A 16,253-nucleotide genomic window follows, 5' to 3' on the forward strand; every position below is an offset into this window, starting at 1 on the left:
AACTGGGCCTTTCCTGCTTACCTGAGCAGGCCATAAAATCACATGATGAGACGGAATTCCTAAGATAAAATATATAAAGCCCAAGTCTAGTATAAGTTGAAATTAGCTGATGCATATGGACTGGCAATAATAAGAGAGACATACATTTTAAAGAGAAAATTCTGTATATGTACAAAGCATTTCCTTTCAGAACAAAGAATGGAAAAAAGTGAAAAACTATTGCTAACTGTTTGCATATGAGAGCTTTTATCTCAAAAGGATTCATGAGTGACATAGGCACTTACCTTACTCAGAAAAGGAAAAATATCCTTGACAGATGAGGGTTTGAATCATACATTTTGGCATAAGCTTTTTGCCAGAACAAAGCATAAAGAGCCAACATGTTGTTACATTTAGCTGATAATTACACGAACATAATCCATTCCTACATGATATATTTTCAACAGTGTCAGTTGGACCCATACCCTATTTTTGTTGTGTGAAAGAACTTTTTGAAAAGAAAAGCGTGAAAACCATTCCACTACAGTTCTTATTCATGGAACTCTTATATCTCAGCAAATATCCAAGATAAAAACTTTATTAACATAAAAAATCTTGAAAGATTGGTAGAAATAATACTTTAAATGTTATTTCATAATACAAAAATTATGAGTGAAATGTCACCTAATCCATTAATACATATAAAGTTTCTGAAAACAAATAAACATTCTGAAAGCTTATTTTGAAAACTGAAATCCAAAAGATTATATACTTTTGAAAATTAGTATCTTTGACACTAAGTTATTTCATTAGGCACCAGTACAACATCCCATTGAAGGAAACTTAAACACAGTTTTTTAAAAAATCACTTTGCCCTAAGGCATCTCATACAATTGACTGAAAGGAAGCAAACCATCCTGATTTTGATTCTGATGTCAAAGCTATATAAATATCTGCCAGTCAACTGAACCATCAAATGTGGAGGAATTAAAAGCAAAAGCCATTTTTTTCCATGTAATAACTGATTTCCTCATTAAAATTCACACTTACGCCCATAACCATTTGCATCTAAGAACTTGAAAAAGATAGGAAAACATACACTGCCACTATTTAGTGTAACAACACAAATACATTTCTCCAATATGCTAGCAAATTTTGTCCCCCGAGGACCCATACCATATTGTTAAAGGCCATTTAGCCATTATCCTTGTTATTCTTAATCACCATTTTAACTAATCACTGTTTATACTTTGTTACAAATTTGCTATCTCCCCATAACATGTCACATCAAGTCACGTCACATAATGTATGAATTCGCAATTCGTACAAATATGATCATCACTTGATTTCTTTATATGATGTGATGAATGATGTCACCGAGTTTGGATACTGAAAACAATGATTTCGGAGTTTGCCCATTATTCAGATATTCCAAACTAGAGTATTTCTCTGGCTCAAGATTCAGAGAAATATGAAATAGCGTAAGAGTCTGGTTATCTGAGGGATTGCCTCTCTCCAGTAATTTCTGCCCATCCCATAAATTCTGACAGAATCAGCATGCTCTGAGTCTCATTGATTAAACAGTGTCAATGGGGGGTGAATCTTTTCTGTTATGACCCCTGCCATCTGGAATAACGTTCCTACTGAAATTCCTGTCCTGACATAATTTAAATGAGACCTTAAAACCTGGGTCTTCCCCAGATCTTGGGCTAAAGGGGATGGTGGACTCCTTGTGCAATGTTTTGGTTCATTAGACTATGTTTGATTTCTCCAGTTTTTTTAGATTATGTATATTCTTGTTTTTATTGTTTTATTTTGTAAGCTACTCAAACTCATGATAGACTGGGGCAGCCCATTAATCAGGTAAGTAAATAAACATAAGACCAAAGAGCTTAAATGATATTTTCATCTGCCCTTCTAGTCCATGATGCAGCAAGTCAATGACAAGCTACACAAATGGGAGGCATTTGGTTTCTAGGTTTCTGTTTTGATTTATCTTGATGATGCCCTGTTGGCATAAGATGGGTTTCACCTGAAAAAAATGTACTTGGACAAAGGTAATGGCCCTCGTTGTTGTTAATGCTCAGCATGTGGGAAATAAACAAAATGAGCTTGAGCTCTTCATGCAAACATGATTTAATAGGTATAACACAAACCTGGTGAGATTACTTCCATGATTTGAATTGTAACAGTTGAAATATAAAATATGTTCAAAATGATTAGAAGCATAGAAAGGGTGGAAAAGTTACACATTCTATCAATCCCTGTGAACTTGGCAACGTTACCATCTGGGAAGTAGAAGAACAAAAAAGAGGAACTTTGTTGTTGGTCTCTTTTATCATCTGCCTAACCAAGATGATGATGAAGGTAATATTTTCCAAAAGCAAGCTGCAGATCTCTCAGAGACAAAAAATTAAAGTCACTTTATTGAGAGACAAACTCTCTACCAAGCACAGTCCTTCTAAGAAATTCTCAACTTATCTTCCTGACAACCTTCTCCTACAGTGGGTGAGGATCAGCTATCCCTTGACTTGAAATTAAACAATAGGAGAAACTCAGCTGGGAAAATTGAAGAAGCAGGAATGTTAGAGGAAAAGCAACAATATACTGCCAGAGTTCTTGATTTTAAAGAAGTGTGTGATAAAATGTATATGGACTTCAACAAAAGTGGGTTCTAATAAACTCAGAATAATTAACAGGATCCCATGGCAGGAGATGCTAATGGGAAAGGAGCTTAAAGTGGGTTAGAGTTCCTTAAAAAGGTAAACACTTAAACATAAGTACAAACAATTTCAAGGGGGGGGAGAGGTAAGATAGAGGACAGCAGAAGTAGTCAATGTGGCTATAGAAAGAGCTTAATAAAGAATAAATAAATAAGACACATACAGAAAAAGAGGACCATTTAAAAAGGAATATAGATCAGTTAGGCAGACACTGATACCTGAAAAGATTCTGCAGCAGATCATAAAGAGATGAATTGCTGAGCACCTTGAAAGCAATATAGTTACCAGACATGTTGCCAGATTAACATTACTTCATATCAGGTAACCTTCTTAATAGATTGTGGGGAAGTTGTAAGGTTTTTCCCTTATACCTGGGGATTACACTTAAATTGGGTTTCCTCTGAGTGCAGTGGTAAAGGTTCCATTAGAGTTTCAGCCATCAACCTCAGACCAGACCGTGATGTGTTCTTTGATGTATATTTACTTATTAAGAATTCAGTAGGCCATTACAGAGAACAATTTTCTATCTACAGAACCATAATATAAGGTATAAACATTCATATCAATTGAGAACTATTTCAGCGAATTGTATCACGAGTACTACACTTGGGGAGGAGGAAGACTGGCAACACAAATCTGACACTTTGAAGAAGATTCAGTTTGAAAAGTTCTGCAGATGTATGTCTGTAAACAGTGATTCAGAAAATAAATCTCCCCATTAACTGCTGGCAAGGAAAGACAATTTTAAGAATGTTATTGTATTATGACCCATTCTTTTCCCCTCTTCTATATAGTTAAATTCTTGTTTGACACCACAGTTCTTTTATCAGTTGTGATAAATGGAGCAGCAAGCTGTAGTCAGCAAAATTGTTTGATAACTTATAACATTTATAGCACTACAGTCAACCAATTGTGAATGTTATTCATAGAAGGAAACAGAACTTCTATTTATTTTCATTAACTATGCCTCAACACCATATTTGTGCTTAACTTGGGAAAAAAATTTCAAAGACACATTTTCAAAAAAACAAACAACCATTATTTAGTGCCGGTTGGTAGCACAGTATACTTAGTATTGTTTGAACTATAATGACATACATTAATAAAGCTATCTAATTTCATACACATAATTTGATCCTTATACAGAAACAAGGTCAAGTATAAGGTTTTATTGCCTATTTCTTAAATGTGATGTTTAAAACACCTCCTATACATAGAATGCAAAATCTCTAAACTTGACTAAGGTAAAACAAGAACCACCACCACAGGCTTGGGTTTAAATTTATTGAATTTATTTATCAGGTAAGTTCAGGCAGGCAAATATTTTTAAATATTTTTTTAAACTATTAAATAGTAAGCAATTATTTTCTGTACAAAACTGCTTGAAGCATGGAAGGTATGTAGAAAATATATAGAAATAGCAGGAGCACCTATGTTAGCAGAATTACACATAAGGATTACAGAACTGCCATTTTATATATTCCACCTCCCTCCACCATGTCTTTGCAGGTCTGCTATTAACCTAAAACTGTTTAGTTGTCTGAATTAATAGGTATCCCAGGTCCAGAGTCTCATTTTGAATGTCTCAATTATATTTCTTTCTACGCTCAGTAGGAAATAATTAAAAAGGAGTAGTTGGAGGAGAAGCAAGAACTGGCATCTTATATTTCATTGATCTACTCCAGGGGAAGGCAAACCTATGGCTTTCCTTACTATTGGCCATGCTGGATGGGGTTGCTGGAGTTGTGGTTTTCATCTCTAGCCTGGTGCCTTCATCATTCACTAATACAAAGTAAGCCTCCTTCACATTAAGCTTACTTTCCTTGTGACTTCACAGAAAATCCATGCAGTTTTCTTGGCACTGGTATGGAAACCATTTGCCATTGCCTTCTTTCAGGATGTGTTTTGACTTCCCAGTCTAACCTAAATGCTGGTATTTCCTGATAATCTCTCATTCAAGTACATATAGCCCTCGCTTAGCAACTACAGCTGGGACTAGCAACTCCATCACTAAGTGCCATGGTCGTTAAGGGGGAAAATCACATGATTGCAATGGGCTTACGACCTCAATTCCCCTTTGATCATTAAGCGGAACATCACGTGACTGTGACTTAGGATTTTACTTCTGCATTCTCTATAAACTCTCCTTGTCACAAGCCAGTTGCAAAGCACACAAATGGCGAACATGGGTAAATGTGAGGATTGGTCGCAAAGCTATTAATATAATTATAAAATATTTTATAAATATTTTACAATGATATTTTTATAATTTTATAATTCTATATAATTAAATGTTATAATATAATTATAATATAATTAATAATTAATATAAAAGAATAATATAATAATATAATATAATAAATATTATAATATTATATAATATATATTATAATATAATAGTATAATAATATATAATAGTATAGTGGCACAGAGTGGTAGGCGGCAGTTTTGCAACTGAAACTCTCCCCACAACCCAAATTTGATCCCAGCGGAAGCTGGACTGTCGAGTAGCCAGCTCAGGCCAACTCAGCCTTCCATCCCTCCAAGGTCAGTGAAATGAGTACCCAGCTTGCTGGGGAAGGTGACGACCGGGGAAGGCAATGGCAAACCACTTCGATATAGTCTGCCAAGAAAACGTCGCGAAAATGGTGTCCCCCCAAAGGGTCAGACATGACTCAGTACTTGCACAGCAGACCTTTCACCTTTCACAATCTAAGGTTAGACATCAAGATAAATCAGTCAGGTGCTGCTAGGATTTTTTAAACTCCTATTATATTTGTGCCAATTTTATCTTTGTCAAAGCCACCCTGGAATCCAGTTATTAGACAGGAAAGCAGGTTATAAATATTCAAGCCAATATAAATACTATTTGAAAATACTGTCTTATTATTTTGTTGTTTATTCGTTTAGTCGCTTCCGACTCTTCGTGACTTCATGGACCAGCCCACGCCAGAGCTTCCTGTCGGTCGTCAACAACCCCAGCTCCCCCAGGGACGAGTCCGTCACCTCTAGAATATCATCCATCCATCTTGCCCTTGGTCGGCCCCTCTTCCTTTTGCCTTCCACTCTCCCTAGCATCAGCATCTTCTCCAGGGTGTCCTGTCTTCTCATGATGGGGCCAAAGTATTTCAGTTTTGCCTTTCATATCATTCTCTCAAGTGAGCGGTCTGGCTTGATTTCCTGGGAGGATGGACTGGTTTGATCTTCTTGCAGTCCAAGGCACTCTCAGAATTTTCCTCCAACACCACAGTTCCACAGCATCTATCTTCCTTCTCTCAGCCTTCCTTATGGTCCAACTCTCGCAGCCATATGTTACTAGTTGTACTGATCCATTTAGTTTTCACGGCAAGAATACTGGGGTGGGTTGCCATTACCTTCCCCAGGGTAATGTCTTATTATAGCATTGAGTATATTTTAAAAGACCAATGGAACACTATCAGTGTTGCACTTCAACAAGCATGCAAAGAATATAACGTATGAAGGGATGGGAACAATTGTAGAGCATCTTGAAAATAATTAAGTGCTTTTTTTTTTTGTGGACTTATCCATCACTGAAATGTGTTCTTTGAATACACTATAGGAACACACAATTTAGAACTATAGCAATGCAATCAATATAATTTTGGTACTTTGCGTACATTTTGTTGTGAACTATTTCTCTACTTTACTTGTTTTCAAAGATTAAATTCTTTAGCATGTGTTCATACATGGGGAAGAAAAATCATAAGCAATATTGCAAATGACAGAAATATGCAAAAATGTATGCATAAACATCTCACCACTAAGATCAAATAATAGAGCTATTCCTCAAAATTCTAGTGCATGTTATGATCAGATTATAAACTTCATTTCTGAAGTTCACAGACAGTACTCTGTGCACTGAAAGTGATATTTTTCAGTATTACAATGCCAATAGTGGCTTTAATCAAAATAGAATATTAGATTAATCAGATTGGCTTAAATTAAATGTACTTTATTTCTAATAAAATTTTAAAAATTATGGTTGTGGAAAAAAATCTCCAAAAAATATGTACTACTTGCACTAAAGAATATAAATTAATAGCATGCATTTTAAGGCTTTACCTAGAAGTTGAATTGCCATATTTTAATTATATTTTAATTACAAAGCCCCCCTCATATGCAATTTAATCACAGAGGAGGGGGCTGACCTGGCGTGCATTACTGAGACCTGGCTGGGCCCAGACGGGGGGGTTGCCCTTTCAGAAATGTGCCCAGCTGGGTTTCACGTGTGGCACCAGCCGAGATGCCGGGGCAGGGGAGGAGGGGTAGCAGTTGTGATCCGAGAGTCTCTAGTGGCCTTCAGGGGCGCTGCTCCACAAGTGGCTAGTTGTGAGACCCTGTTCTTCAAGTTGGGTGCCCAAGAACAGTTGGGAGCGTTGCTGCTGTACCAGCCTCCCTGCTGTGTGGCAACCTCCCTGCCTGAGCTGCTGGAGGCTGTCTCGGGGCTGGCGGTAGAGTACCCCAGGCTTATGGTTCTGGGGGACTTCAATCTGCCATCCCGGGGTGTGCCTCAGAGGTGGCTCCGGAGTTCATGGCCACCATGGCGGCCATGGGCCTGTCCCAGATTATTTGGGACCCGACTGTCATGAGTAAGGATGACGAGCAGGGGGCTCCCATCCAGGCTGTAAAGCGCCTGCATAGTACTGAGGAATTAGGTAGCCATTCAAAGAGACACAGATCGGGCCCGCCTTAGCCTTTGGGGTTTATATGTCTGGGTTTTTCCCACGCTTCTTCAGTTTGTTAGGATTTTCTGTTTATGTAGCAGTAATAAAACACTAGAGACCTATTCCTTGTCTCAGCGTGGTTCCTGGCTGTTAGGACACCGACTCAAGACAGTGGCCTCACGCCAGACGGGGTGGATGGGGAACAACAGGCTTCAACTGAACCCTGGTAAGACGGATTGGCTGTGGGTTGATGGTTCCTCTGTATCCGAGAAGTTATCATCTTTAGTTCTGGATGGGGTTGCACTGCCCCATTCAGACCTGGTGCGTAATCTGGAGGTCCTCCTGGACTCACAACTCCTGCTTGATGAGCAGGTGGCAGTCATGGCCAGAAGGGCCTTTGCGCAACTTCAGGTTGTGCGCCAGTTACGCCCTTTCCTGGATCCAGAGGCCCTCCGAACAGCCACTCATGCCCTGGTCATCTCCTACATAGACTATTGCAATGCGCTCTACATGCGGCTACCCTTGAAGAGCATCTGGAAGCTTCAACTGATCCAAAATGTGGCAGCATGAGCAGTTATTGGTGTCCCAAGAAACATGTGACACCACTGCTGCGCGAGCTGCACTGGGTACCAGTTTGCTTCCGGGTCCAATTCAGGGTGTTGGTTATGACCTTTAAAGCCCTACGTGGCATGGGGCCAGGTTACCTGAGGAACCGCCTCATCCCCATAACATTGACCCACCCCACCAGGTCATGCAGAGAGGGCATGCTACAAACCCCGCCGCTAAATTCCACCTGGCAGGGTCCAAGAGGCGGGCCTTCTCTGCAGTGGCACCCGCTCTTTGGAACATTCTGCCCCTGGAGCTGAGTCAGGCCCATTCGCTGCCGGACTTCCGGAAGAACCTAAAAACCTGGTTCTGCCGCCTCGCTTGGGGTGGGAGGGGCACCAGTTCATCTTGGGGGTGGCTATTATAGATCTCTCCCCAACAAACAAGATCTTCGCTGCTGGATTTTATATTTTCTACTGTATATTTATTTTATTTTATAGAGTATTTATATTGTAATTTATGTGTTTTAACTTTGTAAACCGCCCAGAGTTCCCTTTTTGGGGGAGATGGGCAGTGATGGAAATTTGAAATATAAATAAATAAAATAAAAATATATGGTTGATAAATATTTTAGTACCTTCTGGTGCAAAAAATAACCGAATTGTGATGATTACTTGTGTCTAGTTAAAGTATCAAGATGGAATTAATATCTTTTAGACCTCGACAATAACTGTATATTAGACATTTTCTTCTTTTTCATATCCTTTGAATTTTCTAAAAAATTGAAACTGAAGAAAAGCAGTTTTTCCCCAGACCAAACTAATAGTTTTGGGGAAGAAAACTCTGACACTATCTTGCAAGCTTACAATGTTGTTCATTTTTGGAGAAAAAGTCAAAAGGCTAGATTTGAGGATACTCCACAGCACCACAGGCACAATGCCTTCTAGAAGCCACCTGCCCAATGAATTCTCTTACAAAATGTATTTGAGAAACAAAGCTGCATCAATCATTAGTTTTTTTGTAAGAAAGAAAACTGTTAAGCTTTACAGCAACGTATTACTGTGCAGGTTGATCACATGTGTACATAGAGATATGTAATTAAACAACTTGGCAAGAGCAAAATAATCTGTAGTATTATGTTATAAATATGATGGATTGCACAGTAAATGTAGCACATTTGAAGAACAAGCTCAAGAATACTAACGAAGTCTAATGATGGAAAGGATGCAATTTATTTTACCCCAACTATTTACAGAAAAAAACAAATTATGAATAACCATCTCTAGCAATGGACTGGAGGACTGTTCCTTTATTGTTGTCAATAACAATGTCAGAGAAACAAAAAATGGAGCAAGTATTGACCATGCTTGAAGGAAATAAAAGGAACTAAATTGTACTAAGAAAGAAAACTGGAAATATGTTCTGGATATATTATATTCCATTAGTAACAGTAAGAGCTTGGATTCTGGAGTCACAAGGTTGTTAACTAGGTTAAGGCAAAGGATATCACTTTGTGTTGCATAATTATAGGGTTTTGTAGAAACCTGCTGTAGTTTCCAATTTACAGTATAGAAGACTTATATTCTGCCCCAGCTGCTTTCTGGTAAAGTTTGCCAATAAGGGTTTCTGCCTTAGTTTAAGTATTCTTACAAAGTATTCTTCCTTCATAATTTTTTGTGGTTTGGAAGATTTGTTTTCCTTTGTCCTACAGCAAAGAGTTTGTTTTTGGATTTCTTAATTTTGTAAAGACTATTAATTTCCGCTTAAACAGTATCTCCGTTCAGAGTGAATTTTGTCTGGGAATATTACAGAATCAATCTCTGTAGGTCTTTTGGCATACATGTGTATTCCTTTCCCATCCCAGTCTTTAGGACTTGCTTGTTTCTATTACAAATATGTACCACTGCAAATAAATAACACAATCTCAATAATTTGCATGCATGGACTATGTAGAAAGAAAAATGTTAAGGCATGAGAAGTGTCTTAATGCGTGTTTTACCTGAATCATACCTCTTTCTTTGTTTCTATTAGTGTAGAAATCTATAAACCTGAATCATACCTCATTCTTTAATTTGTTCCTATTAGTGCAGCAATCTATAAACTTTAGTCTGAGAATATACCCATCATCTTGCAGGCACTAACAACAAATATTTTGACCATGCAGCCAAGAATGTTCTTGCTTAGTTTGGGCTGGGGCATCAGTTGCTTAGTTCTTTGGAAAACACATACCTGAGCTATTATACATGTAAATGTATAGCAACATGTTCAAAGTGAAACCATGATTAACAGGTTTGGTGTGTTTTAATTCTTTTATTAAAATTGGCAAGCTTTTAATATCCCCAAATATGCAAGATGCTGCAGCAACTGAACAAAATTTTCAAGTCCTTTCAAGCTCATCTGTTTCCCAGGTGAGGTTGAACATATGCAGTATGCAACTCAGAGGACTAGAATTGAGAATCAAGTCACTGAATAATAGAAATGACAGCTATTTTCTTAAATATTCAATATTAGTAAAAGAAACATTAAGTCTATCTTAAAAAAAACCTGATCTTGGAGTAAATTTATGTTTGCTTTTTAGAAGTTATTATATCCCAAAAAAGCCTCTACATAATAAATAAAAATATTTTTTTTTATTTTGAATTATTTTATTATTCCTAAAAAACAAAGAAAGCTACTATGCCTTTGCATTCGCACCAAAAAGAAAAGTTTACTCAATTATTCCAGATTACCTAAATTTGACATGTATTCTCAGGTCTTTCAGCCTTCTCCAATAACTTCTTCGTAAAAAGTCACCCCACAGGTCAAGAATTCCTTCAAATTAGTTTTGCATAAATTTTGACAGGGACTACAACTGGAAGGGAAAAGTACATGCACATATAGGACTACATGCAACATCATACAAGTGACTTTGGTTTCTTCCCCACAGTACTCTCCATGTGCACTGAATCACCTGTGGATGATCCTTCATTGAAAAATATATTTCCAACACCATAAACACTATACAGTATATCCTACTGACCCCTTTTTACATCCAAGCTTTAAAATGATATTCACAGAATGACAGCTTCCACTCTCCATTAATTTAACTATTAATATTTTTTATGATTATTCACAAAAATGTTACTAAAGTATGATGTCCAGTTTCTGGAACTTTCTACAGAAGATAAAGTATAAAAAGTGTGAGTTTGCTCTTTTTCTTATCACTTTATCCTCTAATGTGCATTCTGAATGCATATTGACCTAGAGCAAGAGATCAGAAACATAACATATGAGACAGATTTTCCTGGCAAACGTTCATTAGTAATAATTAAAGATGTTGTTTGCCAGGAATAATTACTCTGCTATGAAAAAATTGAATGTAGCAAACAAATTAAAAGGGAATTGAAATTCCAAATTTAGATCAGCAAACCTTCCTTAACGGAATCTTTAAAAGTCTCTGCACTATTCTTTGAAATATATATACCTTTCTCTATCTCTATATAGTCAGAAAAAGGAAATATCATACCATAATTAAAAGTAAAGCCTACTTTGAGTCCAGCTTCACTCCTGGTTAGTTGATGGACATGTCCTTGTAGTCTTCTTGATAAAAATATGGAAGTGGTTTGCTACTACCTTCTTACAGGATATTTTTTTCAACTTCTCAGTCTAGCTTATAGCCTGAGTATTCTCAGCGGCCTTCTAGCCAAGTACTAAGTAACCATCAACTTGGTTAGTTTCCCAGGTAGGCTGGGATGGCTAGGTGCCACCATTTGCTGAGACTATTATTTTTAAAGAAAGTTTGTTAACTATTAATGATACCATGTAAAAGAATATTGAGCAAGCTTTATTTGAAAATAAGAGTATGGGAGTTTTATACAATTGTAATATTTTGTTGGCAGATGCTGGGAAAGCCTTTAGCCCAGGAGAGGTCAACAAAGTCACACACCAAGCATTTCTATAAAAATAATTTATTTACAGAAAGCAAAAACAAAAGCAAAACATTTAAAGGACTTAGCTCCCTTTGGAGCAAGCCTTGCTTGGCTACATTGCCGGCAGAGAGAAAAAAAAGGAAGTAAGAACAAGTCCGGGCAGGTTTCCTCCCCCAGGTGATTTGCATGAAGCACGTGAGAGAAGACAATCAATTGCAACCTTTTCACCCGGCCAAAATGACTAGGTACAACAGCAGCTTAATCTGTTAGTAGGAAAAACTCAACATATTTGACTAGTATGTTCCTTTTCTAAGGAGACTAGAGTAGAATATAATGCCTTCTCAGATGTCAAGGACCCAGCTCCATTCAGCTCCAACACTACAGCATGTTTAGAAATATGCTAGAACATTTTTTTAAGTAATTGTTAATAAGTAATCATTAACTCATCAGAGTTGCAATTTTAGTGTACATAAGTTCATTTCATCAGATACATATATCTACAGCTACATACACATGCAAGAAAAATTACTTAAAATTATTATTTTAGGTCTAATTGGCCAGGAAATGTAAGAAGTAATTCTATGTAGAATTATAAATACAGAGAAGCACGGTTACCATTTAAAGAAGCATGAGTAATAACTGGGTCCATATACTGTCTTATTATACTGCTTGTTTGATTTTGACTTGTGAACATTACCTTGACTCAAACCTAAATTAATTGAACTAAATTTTCAGGATTTTTGTAGTGTTCTTGACGTTAGATGTTTTAAGAGAAGTTTATAGTTTTATCACTGGGTTTTAATAGTTAATTCAGATTTTATTTGTAAATTATTTAAACATATGGACCCAGTGGCTTGCATGGGCCCAGGTGATAGTAATGCAAAATTGTGCTTTATATCAGGTTTTGATTATTGTAGGATTCTATATGTGGCATTATTGAAGGATTCTATATGTTGAACTTCAAAAATGTCCAGACATATTATTACAAAGTCCAGCTGAATTTGGACTGAGATAATTTTTTCTTTGACTTTTTTTGGTTTGGTCCCCACAATTCCATTTCTGTATGGCTCCACTGTGTCCATTTCTAGATTTGGTTCAAAATAAAAGTTATATCAATAGCCTGAAACCGGGGTACATAAATGAACATCTCCTTATAATCCTGTCCAGCCATTTGAGGTTTCTAGAGAAGGTGGAATTAGAAATATTGCTGGAAACACAATCCTTCTCTATTGTGGTACCCGTACATGAACCCCAACCTTTCAAAGAAGATTTGGGGAGAGGGAATGCAGAATGAGGAGTCTGATCTTATGTAATGTATTTCAGTATTTTAAAAATTAGTTGTTTTCATGAAGTAGAGATGATGATGATGATGATGATGATGAAAGCCAACACCAGCTAAAGATCTGGCAGCTGTGATTTCACATTGTTGTGTATAATAATACCATTATGAAGGCAATTACATATGAGGATAGTGTACATTGTCACTTTGAGTCACAATTTATTATAAAATCAAATAATGGAACTAGTAGCGAACTAGTAATTCCAACTTTTAGTTGAAAATTTAAAAAAATGTTTGTAGACATTTCTAAAGAAAATCTCTTACATTAAGTTATTGTGTCTGACATGGGACTGAAACTCAGTATGACCCTAACAGAAACTGCACCATTTTATCAAATGGCAACATTTGATTGGCAAAGAATGTTTGAATTCTGCTACAAAGTGCAAGGCCTGGCTTTCCCTAAACAGCCATTCACTTTACCAGTAAGTAAACTCTTTATAGAAAATCTTGCACAACTATAATTTAGAAGCAGATGAAAAGGCATTTTTAAACAATCCATTGTTTGATTCAAGTCAGCAGACTGATCTGAAAGGTAGAAAGAGGCAGTGGCTCCAAATTTAATTTCTATTCAGGAACAAGGGAAACACACAATTTTTCTTCCATTTGTAACAAAAAAGACTATTATGTCAGACTACTATTCATAAAGAGGTATGGGGGGAAGATGAAGTTGTTTGTCACTGCATTAGAGGCTCCTAAAAGACTAACAAAGTTTCAAGGAAGACTCTGAAAATAGTTGTTTCCAAATAATTAACCATTTAAATTCTACCCACAAAAAATGAGCTATGTATTTTCTGCTGAGAAATTTGTATTTCTTTTATATACAATACTGTACTTCAGATTTTTTTAATAGTAAATTTTATTAGGTTTTAAGAGAAGAAAAACTATAAAAAACAAAAAACTACAAGGAAAGAAAAAAACCTAAAGAAGTGAGGAAACAAAGAGAAAAAAAAATTAAATTTACAAAAAGATGTGGCTCCCATCTTTTAACAGCAAGGATGTACAAAATCTCCATAATCAATCTCTTACTCTATATTAAACCAAAACACCACATTATTTCTACAAGTCATTCCACTCTAACACAATAAAAATCACTAAGTACAGTTACTCTTCCCCTTATATTAAAATAAAGGAAAAAAAGTTCATATAAACCTCCTAAACATCTTTCTCCCCTCCAAAAAGATAAAACATATTTAATTATTCCCTTCCTACCACTATTCTATACATTTGTCTACTATAAGAATAAATTAAAAAGCACATAAGTTGTCTGTTATTATACTTAATAGTACAACCATTTTAACAATTCCAATCTTAATAAACCCAAAAAACAAAGACAATTCAAAGCAGTAATTCCATATCTTTAAAAGGGAATAACAAAAATCAAATCCTAAAAGCAAACCAGATAAACATTCTTTAACCCTAATACAACAGTTTTAATCATTTTAATCTTAATAAACACAAAAAACAAAGCCAATTCAAAACAGTGAATCCAAATCTTTACAGTAAAGGCAAATAGCATCAACCAAATCCCTAAAGAAAACCAGATGAACATTCTTCAACCCTTATCCCACTTCAAAATAAACCAGAGCAGTTACATAGCCCTACAATGTGCACAGAGCTTTCCTCTTGAAAGAATCAAACAGCCCAACTGCCCCCCCCAAAGATTCCAGTTCTTTTCATGGCATTCCACCAGGAGATCGATTTTACTTATGGCTTGCAGATCACTCTCTCCCTTAGATTTCTCCAACTCCATTATCCAATCTTCATCCTGCATCTCGATAAAACTCCCAATCTCAGTCTTAAGAAAAACCTTTCTATCACTCTTAAATTCCTCAATTTCATCCACCACATCCCCAACCTGATGGCACATTTTAGATCCCATATTTTCCGCAATGTCCTAGATATCTTGCATAAAAGCTTGAAAGAAGTCAGAAGAAATCTGTTTAAAATCCTGGTGAAGGTCAGAAAGAATCTGCTTGAAATCCTCCATGTCTCATGCAGTAGATTATGGTGCCCCCTAGAAGCTTAACCAGTGAAAGTCGAAGATATGGAAGAGTTCCAAAGTGTGTTTACATAAAGTGAGAGTGAGATAGCAGACAGTTCTCAAGGGAAACTGAAAACAGAAAAGTGAAGGTTCAAATCAGCCAATTCAACGTGTAGGAAAACACTAATATCTTCAAATTTAATACAAAAATAATAACGGGAAGATAACTGTTTACTCTCAATCTTTGGAATTTCCTTTGGAAGGAGAATGAAATCCAGAACTTAAAAGAATACTTTTTTAAAAAATGTAATCCCCAAAATAATGTTAAGCACCAAGAGAACCAGTTTCTCCTCACTGTAGAAAGCCTCTCCTGGGGTACATATACTTAAAAAGAAATACAAATTGGTGATTTAGAAATGGGGTGGCCAGTCTTAGTGTCCCTTTAAGGCTGCAGCCTTAGGAAGAATCAGCATCAGCATCATCAGCATCATCAGCATCATCAGCATCATTATTATTATTATTATTATTATTATTATTATTATTATTATTATGCCACCTAACTCCAAACAACTCTGGGCGGTTCACAAGTAAAAACATTAAAAACAACAAAATATATATATATAGACAAAAATGAAGACTAGAAGATAGCAAGGATGATCAAAAAATAGGTACAAAACAGAAACAAATCTACACAATCCAAAGGGGGCTTCACTCATTCTTGCCCAAAGCCTGGGCAAAAAGACAGGTCGTCAAGGCCCTTTAAAACACCGGCAGGGTGGGGGCTGTCTGGATCTTGGGAGAACCTCATTCTAGAGGGTAGGTGCTACTACAGAGAAGGTCCATTTTTGGGATCCCAATAGATGGCATTGTTTAACCAAAGGAACCTGGAGCGTGCCAACCCTACCAGGTTGAATTGACCAGGCAGATACTGTGGAAGACAAGTAGTCACTCAAATAACCAGGCCCTATCCCACGTAGGGCTTGAATCAGACCTGGAAGCAAACTGGCAATCAGTGCAGCTTATGAAGCAGAGGTGTTACACGGGCACACCAAGGCATGTCCATCACTGCCCACACTGCTGTGTTCTGGATGA

The 16,253-nt window shown here is 36.7% G+C and overlaps 1 protein-coding gene across 1 annotated transcript in view; it reads right to left on the reverse strand.

Annotated features, from left to right (window-relative positions):
• Positions 1 to 16,253, reverse strand: part of BBS9 (Bardet-Biedl syndrome 9) — a 210,010-nt gene that overhangs the window by 83,757 nt on the left and 110,000 nt on the right. The window lies entirely within an intron of this gene.

The sequence above is a fragment of the Candoia aspera genome, chromosome 4, assembly GCF_035149785.1.
Source record: "Candoia aspera isolate rCanAsp1 chromosome 4, rCanAsp1.hap2, whole genome shotgun sequence".
In the NCBI taxonomy this organism is placed as follows: Eukaryota; Metazoa; Chordata; class Lepidosauria; order Squamata; family Boidae; genus Candoia; species Candoia aspera.